This window comes from Xenopus laevis, chromosome 4L, assembly GCF_017654675.1.
Source record: "Xenopus laevis strain J_2021 chromosome 4L, Xenopus_laevis_v10.1, whole genome shotgun sequence".
Lineage (NCBI taxonomy): Eukaryota > Metazoa > Chordata > Amphibia > Anura > Pipidae > Xenopus > Xenopus laevis.
This window is the reverse complement of record NC_054377.1, coordinates 111,174,541-111,187,761: the sequence shown is the minus strand read 5'-3', so window position 1 is coordinate 111,187,761 and position 13,221 is coordinate 111,174,541. Positions and strand designations below refer to the sequence as shown.

Sequence of the window (13,221 nt, the reverse complement as noted above, 5' to 3'; positions counted from 1 at the left end):
AGGTATCTGCAGCCTAGATTGTACCTGTGTTAAGGTGACCATACACTATGACATCCACTCATTAAGTGAGGTCACCAAACAAGTGGGTCTTGGACCCGAATTGACAGTTTAAATGTATGGCCACCTTTACAGTCCCATTTACAGTCACCTTAGCTACACCCTTCATGGTATAAGGGCAATTGTGCCTATTGTTTCCAATATATGAAAGCATGGGTGGATATAGGGACAGATCTTTAGCATCAGATGACTCTCAACCTCTGGCATGGTATACATTAAATTATCATTTATATAGAAATATTATATATTATATTATTATTGTCTATATTAAGCCCCCCTTTTCCAAGGTACAGTTTGCAAGGAACCCCCCCCTGTATATTGTTGCGGCAGGAAATTAAAACCTGTGGATCTTTAACCTACAGCCAGCTAAAAAGGCTGTCCTTCCAAACTATAAAAGGCTCTTCTCATTGGCTTGCACTGAGTTACTGTAATGCCTTCAGTATTGGGCCAAGGGCAGTGCCAAATATGCATCTGGAGGAGGGATTTTTGTAGAAGGATGTGTCTAGTTCCTCAGGTGTGACCATCATTTTCCGTTCTTGAACACCTTCTCTAAAATATTAATTCTGGGATCATGCCAGCAGAAGGAAAATATTATATGTAAAACATTTGAGAACAAAGTTTATCACACCTGACACATGCAATTGGAATACATAAATGAGTGTGATAGATATCCGGAAGTACCCGTCACCAACCACATCTAATAATAATGTAGGGAATGAAGCTGCCATGCTTTTAGCTTCCTGTATTTAATTCCATCCACCTCAGGTTTGGCTCAGTGTGATTCTGTTTCAACATTCTGATTTCCCCTCTCCCACTTCTTCACCAAGCATGACCCAAATTCTCCTGCATCTGTTTATTACATCTCTTTAAACTGTCCATCACCAGCAGCCTCCCCCGTCATCAACAGCCTTAGAAAGTACAAACAAGAGGATGATGAAAGAGGACAACAAGAAAACATATAAGGGAAGGAAATGCAAAAATAATGTAAGACTGAAATAGCACTAGAGATTTGCATCATCAAAAGAAGCAAAGCAGTTGTGTATCACTGATGAGCCGTTTTGACTCTGGGCAATGAAATTCTTAGGTCTTAAATGCAAGGGTGATGTACCATGCCATCCTCCCTAGGATTTAAAGAGAATATTTATTTGGTAAAATTAGGTAATAGCTGACTAGCCATTTGACACGTATTTGATCTTTTGAGATATTTCAGGTATGTCGGATACCCATTAGATATGTCGAGCAGTACCTACCATTCAGTGGCTCAATAAACTGGGGCCTATTAAACTGATGCCATATAAATAAGGACTGTGGAGCTCTTGGGCAGCTGGGGAATCAACCTCCAATTGTCATAGAAGTTTCTGTTTGGCCAACTGAATGAAGATTTTAGTTCCTGAATAAAAGCAATTGAAAAATATGGTTCGATCTTTTATTTTTAAATGCATATTAGGATTCCGTTTGATATTTAGTCATATTTTTTGTGGAGGATTATGTAATCGGTTTTATCCACAAATTATGTATTTAGCACATCCCTATTTAGAATCTTATATGTTTCACCGAGGGAGTGTGGACAGAAATGGATATGCATGATGCGATTGCAATAAAAAAAGAAACTTACAGATTTAGTTGTCTGCTTTCATTTGTAGAGATGGCTTGATTCATCAAAGTATATGTGCAAGCTGCCAAGTGTTCTACAAGGCTTACAAAACAGAATGTGTACCTTCATACTGGGCCAGATTGCCTTGCCAAATTCTTTAGCTACCTTAATTAAAGAGTAGTTTTTGGAAAGGACATTGGATAAAGGGTTAAATATTAGATGAGAGAAAATGAAAAGGCAAAGAGGAAGGTCAAATGATGACAGAAAGAGTGATTGATGGAAAGGGAGTCAGTAAATGAAATATCAGCAGCAAGGATGAATGGAATGCTTTTAAAGTTATTTGTAAAAACAACTGCTATTGAAAGCAGCATTTGCTAAACTGATGGTTGTTACTGTTTAAACAATGTTGTAGATCAGCTACCTTGTCTTACATTGTATCAACAGTCTGAGCCATCAGGGCAGAGAATAGAAAGGAACAACCCCTGCTTTAAAAAGCAATACATATACAAATACCTTAAGCCCCATGTGGAATTTGTAATGAATGTATATTGCAAAGCCTATGATAAGGGATATGACTATGAAGATTTTCATTCATCCAGGTCATGGTATATCTAGTATAGGTAAATCTAAAACAACTGGACTTGCTGAGTAATCAATGAAGACGTTTCACTACTCAAACAAGCAGCTTCTTCAGTTCAACTGACTGGTAGGTGAAACATAGTCATCCCATATGTAGCTGGAGTATCAGAGAAGGAGGAAGGAGGATTTTTAACAAAAACCACGTGTTTTTCAAACCTAGCAACACACTGAGACATAAACTGGTACACCCAAAGTATCCAACACCAAAAGAAAAACAAAGCAATGTGGTATATGGAGTCCAGTGTAGCGAGGAGTGTACAGATCTATACATTGGGGAGACAAAACAATTGCTCACTATGCAAATGGCTCAGCATAGGAGGGAGAACTCTACAGGGCAAAACTCTTTCTACACCTAAAAGACAAGGTAGCAAGTTCCAAATCTTGGATAAAGAAGACCGCTGGTTTGAACGAGGCATGAAAGAGGCGATTCATGTCAAGGTGGAGAAACCATCCTTGAACAGAGGCAGGGGCCTTCGACACCACCTGTCTGCTACATACAATGCTGTTCTTACATCTGCACCCCGGCGGTTTCAGAACACTTCACACATCCATTCATGCAACTCTCACAAGTGACACCTCTTTCTAGGAGTTGCATGACACATTGGTAATCCTATCACAGTAACTACAGGGAATCAACACCTCTTTGAATTTCAGACTGAAGAAGCTGCCCTGATGAGAAGTGAAACATCTTCAATGATTACTCAGCAAGTCCAGTTGTTTTAGATTTACCTATACTAGATACTATGATAAGGGAGTTGCTCCCAAAATGCATCAGGTGATGTTGGTTTGTGCCCTGTTGCAATAAACCATCATTCTTTTTAACCGGAGTACTGCCTTTCTTTCTTCTTGAGCCTATATTGCAAAGTTGCTTGGATTTATGTTTTCTTTTATTAGGCAAAAATTATTTTTTTTTGGGGTTGACATGCCCTTTAAACCTTCTATATAACCATAAGGAGAAAATCCCATTATCTTTCCTTTGGCAAGTGGCAGAAGATTACAGGCTGTAGATTGTTAGGGGCCTCTGTTCATCTGATGTGTTCGAATAACAGACCGATGTGAAAATGGACAGTTATTTGTGCAAATTTGGGAGTGCTGTACTGTAGCCTCAAAGGACAAATGTAACTCATCTTCAGGAAAGCTCTCTGCTTCACCTGCCTTGGGCCTATCAAATTTGTATACATATTTTTCCCACATTCAAAAGGCCCAGTGAAGGAACCACAAAAGCTTTAATTAAAATGTTTAAATGATTCCTAGCTTACCATCCTCTACAAATAATAAACAACAACAAAAGTCTTATTTGGTTTGAGTTTTTCATCCTGTCAGTTTGTAGAGAGCCATGAATGGCATTTGTCCCCTTTGTATCACCATTATAGTTAAATAGCTAATCTGTTATCTGCTGCGCAAAATTTGCCCTATAGCTCTGTAGGATTCTTCATGGCAGCCCTTCACAGATACAAAAAAAGCATTATAACCTGCTCTGAATCATACACACAGTTTTTATTCTTTGCAGACAATGAGCCATCGCCGCACTGTTGCACCTGCTGTTCTGCTGCTTTCAGAGGCATCTCTGCAAGATTTGCACCTGTCTGTGAATAGCAAAACAAAGAGCACAAAGTTTGAATGCCATGCAGTTATGCAGACTCAAGACCTAAGACCTTACATTAACCCAAGGTCATTTGATCACATTGAAACACTGAAAGCCCTTTACTTACGTGTTGGCTCTTATGACACCAGCTACATTGCTGAGAATTTTCACTAGGGGCTGGTGATGATGTACACATACATGACAATCCATCTGTCAAGTTACATCTAGAAAGAACTGAACCGAAAGCATGCAAATGAGCCCTTAAATCATCATATCTGTTTGACTAGATTTTACCAAAATGCTTCCCTTTTGTGTAATCACTTACTCTGACTACTCTTCTGTGTACCCCTGAAATCTGTTTCTCATGCCTACATTTCCCCCCTCCATATCTGTATAGTACAGAAAGTCTTGCTTGTTCTCTCTTCCCACACCCACTCCTCTTTATTCTTTTCCTTGCACTTTACATTCTCTTGGCAGGCATCCTGCCAGTGAACACTTATGGGGGAATATAATAAAAGTCGAAAAGAGCAAAACAATTTGCACAAAGAAGAATAAAAATTTGCATGTCGCAATGTAATGCTCTTCCTTAAACTGTTATTGCACTGCGAATTTTAATTGCGCATTGCCCACTTTTAAGAAGTGCTTGAAAGTGTCATAATCTTTTGGAGCAAACATAAGAACTTTTTCAGTAAGAAGTTTTATTACATTCACTGTGCACTGGCGCAGACTATAAAATTTGCAAACCTTCTTCCCCTGTCGGAAGTGGTCGCCAAACAGTTTCCGGGTTCGCAAAAGCTATATTTTAATTCGCACAAAGGCGCATTTGTTTGCACAAAGGCATCATTTTTCTCATTGCTAATATTTTTTCCGTTACCAACTTTTATTATATTCGCACGTATGTCCCTTACAGCTCAGTTTTTTTAAAAAAAAAAATCAGATTAGCCTTAGAAATTGGCAGTCATGGAAATTGACTGAATAGCCTTTAACTAGTGATTAAACTTTATATTAGACCATTCCATCCAGGGAACAGGTTTCAATCGTAGTTTTGTGGGGTTGCAATTAGATGATTACAACGACTATTCTTTTTATGTTGACCTACAAACATATAAATGACGCAGCTGTCACACATTTCATGATAGCGTCTGTGTTCCAGAGAATGTGTAATATGACTTCTTGCAGGCTCCTTGAGAGCAGTCAGTTATATGTTACTAATATGGGGAGCATGCTGGAACTGGAGCAACTCAAAACCAGCTTGTGCACTCAAGTGGGGGTGCTGAATTCAGACGTCATATATAATTATAACAGTAATCTCCAAATACATTGGACTATTGCTTTAATGAATGAGTAAGATACAAATAATCACAGAGACAAAACATATGTTGCTGGAATTCTATTTTAGGTCCTACAGAGGAACTGCCATTGATATAAACTATAGCGGAAGCTTAATGATTCTTTTTTCACAAGTTGCTTTCATTATTTTTTTTTCTTATAGCATTTAAGACAAACATTATTTATAAGTGTGCTTTTTCAAAGCTAACACTTTTTCCCTAGTACAAACCACCCAACCATGCTGTTTGTCGAATTGCTTACACATGTTGGAATCAGCCAATTAGAGCAGGTGAAATCTGTCAGTCACTCACAGCATGGCATGTCTTTTGCAGCTGGGAAAAAAAAAGTTGGTTGTGAATACACAAATAATTATAAATAAACAACAGTAGAAAAAAACACTGTATAATGAACACTATTTGTGAAATACATTTATTAAACATCCACTGCCGTCCTTTATGACTTTCTTATTGCTTGTTGGCTGTTTTCATAAGAATGAGCCCTGTCAACCTAAGCACTCAAAATAATCCATCATTCTTTGTTCTTGGTGATTGAGATTATTATCCATTTCTGCATCTTGCTATAACTATACATTTATAGGCAAATACCCGGTTCGTACTTGTGTTTACTATAAAGGACATTCAGTAATAAAATCAGTGACCCCGTCTGCATCAGATTATGCATTTTTAAAGATAGCAGATTTTTCACCATTGATAAGAATGGATGGTTCTGTATATGAGAGGCTCCAAACAAATGTTCTAACATGCCTTGGCATATGGTTGACATGTATTAAATGTTCATCTAGAAGCAGGAGTTGTTATATAAAGAGGATTCTAATTATGAGGATGAGTTGCACCATAAGAGACCACTTCCTCTCGGCAGCAGTATAAATGTATTAAAGATTGCATCCCGGTCTGGCACTTGAAAAAACATTGTGTCCTGTTTTTCCATGCGAGGGGGAAGATACAAAAATGTGTGTGGTGGGTGGTAAAAAGCTGGCGTATCTTGCAAATCCCCAACTCATCAATGCTCTCCTGAAAAGCCAGCCAAGGAGAACAGAATTTACCTTCAAACCCACAGAGAGGAGCCAACATATTACATTTCCACTCAGGCTGAAAGTAGAGTAGCAGAGACATCTCATCTGTGTAGGCATCCCCTCCTAGGCACTTGTTTGTGTCTGTCTCATATTTTTAGCTATAGATTTCACGAAGCAACAGTCAGCAAAGAGTACAGTTGTCTGCTCACATCATTTCGTAAATTAAAGATTTTTATACTTTAGCGTAGCTGTCTGATGGCCATCCTTCTTGAGCTGCGGACTATTACTGACCAAGAATATACCTATTCCGGGTCTGATACAGTACTTTGCCAAAGGTCTGTAAGAAGTTCAGAAGAATTAGCTTTTTGTTTGCTTTCTGTCTACCTACCTACCAGTTTTGTCCACAATGAAACCCTGATGCCATTTTCTAAAGGGAACAGATAGATGTCTAATGTTAAATAAGGGTTTACATTCACTCAGAATTGACATTGGTTATTTTGCAATGGGATTCTCGAGTATCTATTTATTTTTATGAGTGGGAGCAGCTTTAATTACTCTGACAACATCATACTAAGGATTTGATGAAATATTGACTTCTAGTGGCCACATTAACGAGAAAGATAATGGAATATAATTGACTTTATTATTTCTGAAGAAAGCCTTTCTCGTGGAGTAGCTCTGGTTTACGCAGCAATAATAGTTATTTTAATTGGTCAGTCATATTCCTCTAAAAGAATATGTGAATGGATTAACAAAAAAACACAACTGGATCCTCCTTTACTGCATATACAGTATAGAGTGAAACTTCTGGCAGTGGTGAAATTTCTGATTTCTGATTTGTTTCTGTACTGACATGCACTTGGGTGTTGCTATAATAGAAACTTCTGCCACCGTTTCATGGCTTATGTGGTTGTCATCTTAGAAAACGATGGACTTACTCATATCTGCACACAATACTCTCGTTCTACCAAGGGGCTGATGTCGGGTGGTACTGGTGGATCTCCTGTCGAGTAATTAGGGGAGCTTGAGAGCCTTTAACATAACAGATGTTGTCTCTGAGAATCCCTGCTGAGCTTTCAGAGGAGAGTGATGGATTATCCCTGTGGATTTGTGATGTGGAATAAGTGAGAACATTAATATACTGCTGCATATTCTACTTATAAACACAATTTGATTAAGACATGCAGTGATTACAACAGCTGATTATCATAATAGATGGCAGGGCTGGAGGTAGAACAAAAGGGGGCCTGCAAGAAATAAATAATACATTTCATAAATAAGGGAGGTCCTACCTGCAGCCCTCCAGTTATAAGACACCGTTTTACAGTAGAACAGAGATGGCATCACCCCTTGACCCTAGCATCATAGACCCCCCCCTTGAGGAGCACATGTAGATAACTATACAAGGGACATAAGTCCTTAATTGCCAGTTTGGGTGCACCAACTAATAAGTAATGTTTTAAGTGCTATCTTATGTAAAGCTGCATTTTAGGGACTAATTAAGGGTTGTAAGAAAGAGTGGCACAAATTAAACCTGTGCTGTCAGCACTTCTCCACTGGTACTGATGTGTGGAACCATCGGCATCAATAGAATTTCCCATCGTTAACGTAATCTAGGTGACAAGTATTAACAGAGCAAGTGGCACCAATAAAACTGGATGTTTCCTTTTGCAGGAATGAGCGATACCCTATATCTCTTTAAAGTCGTTATCAAAATGGCATTAATATTATAATCTTCTTCTTTTTTTTTTCCTGTGCATACTTATTAAAAGAAAATCTCCTTTATAAAGAAGCAGGAAGCATGATGGAATGAGTAGGTACAATCAAAGCTGGTGCCGCTCAGGAGAAATCTTGTGGGTGTTAGTAGGAGGATTTTATCAGTGAAAAGAAACAGAAATGTTGGCTAAAAGAAAATTCACACAGTGAGGTGCACATAGCTCAAGGCTCAGAATTGTAACCATATGTAATGCTAATGTATAGACATTTTTTATATTTTAGGTAATTAGATATGCAGAAAATCAGTGATCATGTTAAGGTTGGAAGGGCAGGCTTGCTTTCTGGCAGAACAATTTATTGATGATTAAGTTATGGGTGTTCTTCGCTCAGTTACACACAGTCTATTTATAAACAACCATATATTGCCAATGACTCACCACCCTGGTGGAAATTAATGTCCATTAAGTATATCCTACATCAAGCTTTTTACCAGTAATCAAAATACAATGGCTTGCCACAAACAACACCAGTAGCCTTCTACCCTCAGTTATATGGTTCATTCTCAAACCCAGGGCATATGAGTTGCAGGCCAATGCTGGGATAAATAAAAAACAGACAAAGTTGGTAGGCCATAAGCCTGGGCAGTACAGTACCTGCTCTTCTACTGCCACCTTGCCTTCCCAGATGTGACTATGGGCAATCCCACAGCTACTGTCCTTTCAGAGAATCTTTTATCCACACTGCTACTATAGGTTTCTGATCAGTTGTACTTTATAAAACGGGTACTGACACCAGGTACAAACTCATTGGGGTTATTTAAGCATGCTCATACAGTTTATTCCCCAAGGCAATTACTGCTACATGTGCCGTCTTGCACTACTTTAGCTACACAGTATCCTTCCAGAGGTGAATATTCCCACTGTTACACCATGTTGTTCTTCTCTATGGATTTCTTATGTAAAACTGTGCCTCAGCATGGAACCATGTCAGTCTTCTATGTAAGAAAAATCCATCCTTTCCTTTACAGCACTATAGCAAGAGAGAGCCTTTGGATTTTAAGGAATCGGTTTTATTCTAAATTAATGTTTTCCAAATGGACCCACCATAACTCTATACAATTATGCATTCATATTAAATTGCATTCTGATTTGTATTCAAAACATCTGCCTAAACAATTTCTTCACTTCTGCTATTTTAAAAGTCTGAATAAATTACCCATCCACACCAATTAGTAAAGTGTGAGTTGACTTTCTTGACAGCTCAGTTCTGTAGAGCAACATTTACTTGCAGGCTTCTGTGCAACATTTTGGGTGGAATAAGCCCCTTCCTCAGGTACAGAGAAGAGCTAGTAAGGCTATTGTGTACCTGAAGAAAGTGAGTTGTTCTGCCCAAAACATTTGACAAATAATGGCATATCCAGAATATTTTCCTGTGCCTTATCTATATAGTAATCTTGCTCCACCACTTGCTCCACCACTTTCTAGGATAGTAAAAGCATCCCTCTTCTGAAAGTTCCCTTTGCACTCTGGGAGATGTATCAACTTATATGGATGGCCATTTAACTGATTCATTTGTTCAGCTGCTCAAAATCCTACCAAGTCTGTGACACTTCATGATCTTTAACATATGCTACTGGGGGTTATTAACCAGATAGATTTTAGTGCTGCATGACCGACATTTGTTGCCGAAAGTTGGATAAGTTAGCAATGCTCATGGGTTCACTTTCCAAACTTTCATGACTATTGTTCCTGTTGAAAAAGGAGAAGGAAATGCCCTGGGTGAAAACCCCCTCACCCCTCCCCTGTGTTGCCCCCCCTCCCTCCTCCACCCTGGCCTACCTGTCCCCCTGGGCAAATGCCCCTAACTTGTTATTCACCCCTCTGCGCAGGTCCTGTCCACGGAGTTCACAGTCGCCATCTTCTCCCACGCGCGTCTTCTTCCTGCTTTGACCGGCGTCTTCTGGAGCATGCGCAGTAGGAACATTTACCGGTACGGCTCTACTGCGCATGCGCCGTATGTCACGAAGTTTTCCGATTTCACTTTGTGACATTCAGCGCATGCGCAGTAGAGCCGTACCGTAAATGTCCCTACTGTGCATGCTCCAGAAGACGCCGGTCAAAGCAGGAAGAAGATGCGTGTGGGAGAAGATGGCGACTGTGAACTCCGTGGACAGGACCTGCGCAGAGGTGTGAGTGACAAGTTAGGGGCATTTGCCCAGGGGGACAGGTAGGCCAGAGGAGAGGGGGGGCAACACAGGGGAGGGGTTTTGCGCCCAGGGGGTTTCCTTCTCCTATAAGTCTCTCTTTGAGCCAGCTCCAAGTATGCTATTCAACGCTTCAAGTATTGGATGTTTCAATACCTTTATATGTATCTTTACTATAATCTATATGCCATTAGTGAGCAAACTGGAGGTCTTTTACAAAACTGATTAGCCAGCCACATATTCCAGAAGTACCACCACCAGTATGCATGAAGAGATTAAAGGCATAACTGTTGTTTGAGCTGTTAAGAGTTATTTACTTGTAAAGGGTGGTCAAGTTAAATCACCGTGACATATAGCATTAAAAAAAATCCTGCAAATTCAGTTTTAAGCAGAGACAGTTTAATGCGCCTTTATTTTATATGAGCACATGTCTCAGTGCACTTCACTACCTGTATAACAATGACCTGAGTGCTGAGGATGAATATTTATTCATACTGGCATTGGGCGGATGCCTTCTCCTTTGGACCCATTCCTTAATTTATTGGTGTATCATATATCTGTACAAAGCTGCATTTGTTTAGCAAATGAGGGAGCAAATCACTCCTAAAGCTTCCAGGTGTATTAATCTATCTTTTACCCTGGCATTATTCATGTTTAATTTATTTCTAGCACAGATAATTCTCAGTATAGAAGCTGCTGCCGAGAAGGTAGGAAATCTAGGTTATGTAACATTCACTGTAGGTTGGTAGTCCAAAAATATTTTTTTTATTATCTTAATAGCATTGTTACCATCCTATCTGTTTGCTTGTGATTAAAGGTATTTTATATGATACAAGGTATGTTCTCTATTCTATATGTTATGAGGATACTCTCGGGATTGCTTAGGTGCAACGATTAGCCCAGTTTCGTAGCTTGTGGGTTTCTCTTTCTGCAGCCTCTGGATATCTAAAGTGTACTAAAAAAATATAACCAGCCCACATCTGCATTATTATAAGTGATCCTTTGATTGATATTTCTTAAGATATTGCAATCCATTGGGATAACTTCTATGTTCTAAATTGCACAAACGTTCCTTGAGAGTGCCACAAAGGTAACACATACCTCCCAACTGTCCCGTGTTTAGAGGGACAGTCCCTCTTTTAACAGCTCAACCTGCAGTCCCTCATTTGTACTGGAAAGTCCCGTTTTTCTCTGCACTGAACAGCCAGAAAAAGAAACTGTTTCTAACTTAATTGGCTTTTGGCAGAGAGCCCAGAACTGCCACAGCAGAAGATAAGATACTTTTGTAACAATTTCGCGATAAGCAAATGAGTAACTTAACAATATAAGATAACAGGTCCCTTGGGAAAAGTTAGACTCACAGATTAAAGGGCAATTCACCTTCATTAGCAAAACTGTAATAACTGGAAAAAAAACCACAGAAATATTTTCAAACTTTCATAACCTGAAAAGTCAAACATGGTTAAAACATTTGCCACGATATATGCAGCAAATTTTTTGTCCTTCTTTTTATTTCCAAAATGTTAGGAGGTATGAACATAACATTATACCCACAAGCACCTTGCCCCGTCTACATTTCCATAAGGTGCCAGAAGCAGAAGGGGTGCCAGGCCATGGTCACGCCCAATGAAACACCTCAACCCACTGCCTTCCTTCCGGGGAGACTCATAGCAATTGTTTGCTCTCAAATTTTAAGAGCAAGTAGACAGACTTGTAACCTTGAATTGGACTGGGCTGTGGCTGGCAAGTAATATTGTGGCATATTTATCATTGCTTGAAAACAGAATTGACCACAGTTTGACTGGCAGGAACACCCCAGGTCTGTAGTCACTTGTATAGAATTTTACAGACATGTTTTTGGAAAGGGGTTGCCCTTTGTGTAATAATGAATAGAGAGGTGAAGTTTCCCTTTATCGAACTTGATGAATTCAAGTCTAACCCTTTGATAACTGTGTCCCATTAGGTTGAGTCTGTTTTCACACTAAATGCTGTGTTGCTAATGGTTAGTCGCACAAGGAGTACTTTCAGCAGTGGCTGGCACCAGGTCCGGACTGAGAATTAAAATAGGCCCTGGCATTTCAGATACACAGAGGCCCAATCAGCCCACATAGAGGCCCAAACAGCCCCCACCAGCCCACTAAATACTGAATTTCTATGGCACCTTATAGCAGCCCCTCTGGCATTTGGCAGAACCCACAGATTGCCAGTCTGGGCCTGGCTGGCACCATACAGAGCTGTTAGGCGGGTGCTGTACACTCCTATTAAATCTTGTTGTCCAGTACATACTTAGACTCTGTCCCCACTGATACTGTACATTTGGGAATACTAAGTAGTTAAATCTCACTTATCCTCAAAATCCAGCCAGCTCTTTCTTCTTTACTAAATGCTCATTCGTGGACTGTAAATAATTCAGGAGATTTCTGCTTAAAAGAGCAACACTAACTGCAGATACACAGAAACAGCATTTAGATCCCTGCCAGACGCTGTCTGATCACCTGCAAGCAATTTTTTCATTCTTCATTTGGCAACATCTAATGCTGCCTGTTAGCTTCACTACCGTAGCAAGGAGCATAGCGTAGTATGGAGCATAACATAGCACAGAAGGCTTTATTACGTGAGAAAATACTTCTGCACTTTTATAGTTAATTATCACTGAATTTAGCCCCAGGATGGCTCAGAAGAAATGATAGGAGTTCTGCAAAGTTTTTATTAGAGGAGTAGAAATGGCAGTGTGTGTTATGCTACATTCATCTTTTTTAGCCATTGGCAACAAGTTTCTCCTTCTGGTAGCTAGGCACAGCCTATTAAGGGAAGGTGGGTGGATAAAACCCCAAAATAGGAAAGCACCTCTGTAATATATTTGTACTACTCCAGGCCTTTATAAGTTAAACAGCCACAGACACTTGTGCACTACTGTCTTGCCCACTCACACATATCATCGGTCATTAATGCAGTCATAATGACCTTGTGTTGTTGCCTTACACACACGTGTACTATATATATATATATATATATATATATATATATATATATATATATATATATATATATATATATATATATAT

The 13,221-nt window shown here is 39.4% G+C and overlaps 1 protein-coding gene and 1 long non-coding RNA gene across 3 annotated transcripts in view; one reads left to right on the top strand and one right to left on the bottom strand.

Moving 5' to 3' along the window:
* The window catches only part of grin2b.L (glutamate receptor, ionotropic, N-methyl D-aspartate 2B L homeolog), a 281,365-nt gene that overhangs the window by 229,974 nt on the left and 38,170 nt on the right, over positions 1-13,221 (top strand).
* The window catches only part of LOC108714460, a 93,609-nt gene continuing 85,589 nt past the window's right edge, over positions 5,202-13,221 (bottom strand). Inside the window, exons 3-4 of the long non-coding RNA XR_001935369.2 lie at positions 7,176-7,337; positions 5,202-5,536 (exon numbers count right to left, since the gene is read on the bottom strand). This is a non-coding gene — a long non-coding RNA (uncharacterized LOC108714460). The remainder of the gene's footprint in view (positions 5,537-7,175; positions 7,338-13,221) is intronic.